The sequence below is a fragment of the Hippopotamus amphibius genome, chromosome 3, assembly GCF_030028045.1.
Source record: "Hippopotamus amphibius kiboko isolate mHipAmp2 chromosome 3, mHipAmp2.hap2, whole genome shotgun sequence".
Lineage (NCBI taxonomy): Eukaryota > Metazoa > Chordata > Mammalia > Artiodactyla > Hippopotamidae > Hippopotamus > Hippopotamus amphibius.
The window spans coordinates 41,643,252-41,646,344 of NC_080188.1; the positions used below are offsets into that span (position 1 = coordinate 41,643,252).

Here is a 3,093-nt window from a genome sequence, read left to right on the forward strand (position 1 = left end):
TTCAAAAAAATTGACATTTGAATGTCACACGACACAAGAAACAATGCTTAGAGACGTTATTTTTTTCAGAAGAAAAGTGGGTCAATAAACTACTAAGCTGAAGACAAAAGACTGCCCTTTCCCAGAAGCACAGTGCACACAAAGCAAAATGTCAAACAACAGTAACTCAAAGGAAAATAAATGTCTGAGGATGAAGCCAGCTCACTTGTAATCCTGTTAAGAATGAGAGTCCCCCTTCAGGGCCAATGCGCTGGACAACACGTGCCAGCTCAGAATGAGTCTATGCAGAACCTGCTAAGAATTCAACCAAGGATGCCAAAGGCATTCGCCAGCTCAGGCTCATTTTTCTGGAACCATTTCTAACATCTGGATCAGGAAATCTGTAAACTGTGCAAAATCTTCATGGGGCCAACCATACTTTTCCACAAGTACATCAAAGAGGCTCCAGGGCTTCAGCTTGATGGTGGCCACAGTTCTCCTTTTCTGCTGAAAAACTCCTTGGAATATTTCCCCAACATAGTGTATTTTCAAGAGACCTTCCCCAGCAGTTCAATGATCAATGCTATGTGATCTCTGTGATTGAAGATTTCCCCAGAATATTTTCCAGTTAGAGCAAAGTGCCTTGGGATAATGCCTAGCAGCTCTATGACATGGGTTATGTGGCCTTCGTCTCTGGAATAGTCTTCCCCAGAATGCAGTTCAAACAAATAATCTCTTCTTGCCAGCTCAAATGCCATACATGCTGTACTCCAAATGTCAGCAGGTGTACTGTAACCTGCTCCTATTAAAACCTCTATGGATCTATACTGATGCGTCTGGATGTCTTCTGTGAAGTGTTTATGCACCAAACAAGCATTTCCCAGGTCAGCAATTTTAACTCTAATTTCATCTGCATTCCATGGGTCCAGGGGATTCATCAACAGGCGGGCTGCCCGAGTTTTTGTTTTTGGCAAATCCCCAGTGCTGGAGGCTGAAACGGTCCTGCTTCTGTCATGGGATGGACTGCTTTCTTCATGTGCAGATAATCAGTAAGTGGGGATCCCTCAGAAAGTGCAGAGCCATGAGCCACAGGTTCTAAGCGCCCAGAGAACAATGATGTGGAAAACTCTGGAAACTGTTACTCAGGAATTTTGTGTCATCCATTTGGCAATTCACCATTGAATTGTTCTTGGTAGCTGCTGTGTGTATAATCGCTTTCTGCATTTGTCTCATCGAGATTATATGCCTCAGGATTTGGGCAATCTTCCTCATTATTCGGGTGATTCTATCCAAGTAGGGTCTATGTTTGCGAGTTCCTGTTCAAGGTCATCTTCATCTTTCCCAGTGTTTTCCTTCTCAGTATCTTCTTTCTTCTCCTGGTCCTCACCTTTGCTGTTGTTATTCGCAGTCTCTCCCTTGGCTATCTCCTCTAATCCTGCTGTTTTTAGTTTCACCTCTGGGGGGTATTCATCACCTTGCTCATTGGAAGGTACAGCTGATGTGACATTTTCTTCTATTATTTTCCTTTCAGCTTCTCTCTCCAATTCTTCTCTTTCCTGCAGGTGCTTTTCCAGTAACTCAGCCTGCCTTTTCTGCTTCTTTTTCAGTTTTTTCTTTTTGTTTTTAGATATTTTTCCTGTGGGTTTTTGCTGTGGAGCAGTCCTCACTGCAGACCCCGAAGGAGGAGGAGCTCCTGCCTCTGCCACTCAGTGGCCTCTGCTGCCATTCTTCTCACACAAGCATCATCCACACACACCAAGATTTTTCCGGCTTTATGTCAGTATGAATTATCTTGCACTTACTGTGTAGGTAATCTAACCCCTGAAGGACCTGTCCAATGATGCTCTTCACACAACGTACTGGGAGGCCTTGATAGTTGGATTTTATGATCCACTTGAAGAGATGGTGGCCAAGCACTTCAAAGACTATGCAGACATGTATTCCATTCATGCCTGAAATCTTGAAGTCATCGATTAGCTGCACTAATGTGTCTTTATTTGGGTCACTGGGATCACTTTCTCGAACACATTTGAGCAATTTTATTTCATCCAAGGCTGTCTCCGTATAATGCTGGGCACTTTTACAACTTTCATTGCAACAAATCTTTTCCCCTGCATATCCCAGGACAGCCAAACAGTAGAGAAGTGTCCCCATCCTAGCTTCCTAATAACATGATACTGGCCATTGAAGAGGTCTCCAATTTTCACTGGATGATAGCCACCTTTGCAGTGGTCAGCAGGGTCCTCCTGCTCCTCATGGTCTGATCCCAGGATCTCCTCCTCTGGCTCTGGAGGCGTAGGGTCTGGCAGAGGTGGTGGTGGTGGAGGCGGCGGTGGAGGAACCAAGGGAGCTTTCTGTAGAGGCTCCAGCTTTTTCAGATGTTTCTTTCTTTTCGGCCTCTGCTTTGGGCCTGAATGGCCAGCACTTTCTGGGAGCTCATTCTGACGCCAGAGAAGGAGGGTGGGGGGCTTCGCGGTGGCAGCAGTGGTGGCAGCAGCGACGTGGCTGCCGAGCCCAGCTGTAGCCTCCACTCGCTTCACCAGCCAGGAGGGCAAATGCTTTCTTTGTATCTACTGAGATATTCATATGATTTTAATCTTTTCTTTTGTTAATGTGGTGTATCATATTGATTGATTTTCATATTTTGGACCATCCTTGTGACCCTGGAATGAACCCAACTTGATCATGTTGTGTGATCTTTTTTGTGTATTGTGGGATTCGGTTTCCTGATATTTTGTTGAGGATTTTGTGTCTGTATTCATCAAAGATATTGGCCTGTAAATTTTTCTTTTGAAGTGCCTTCACTGATTTTGGGATCAGCATATTGGTGGTTTTATGGAACCAATTGGAGTGTTCCCTCCTCTTCATATTTTTGGAATAATTTGAGAAGGTTGGGTATAAATTCTTCTTTATGTGTTTGCTTGAATTCCCCAGCGAAGCTGTCTGGTCCTGGACTTTTGTTCCCTAGGAGTTGTTTTTTTTTTTGTTTGTTTTTTTATTACAAATTCAATTTCAATTCTAGTGATCAGTCTGTTCATATTTTCTGTCTCTTCTTGACTCAGTCTTGGGTGACTGTATAGTTCTAGAAATTTGTCTTTTTCTTCTATGTTGTCC

The 3,093-nt window shown here is 43.7% G+C and overlaps 1 pseudogene; it reads right to left on the reverse strand.

The window, feature by feature from the left end:
- Positions 1-294: 294 nt before the first annotated feature.
- Positions 295-2,419, reverse strand: LOC130849334 (SRSF protein kinase 2-like; annotated as a pseudogene).
- Positions 2,420-3,093: the final 674 nt, after the last annotated feature.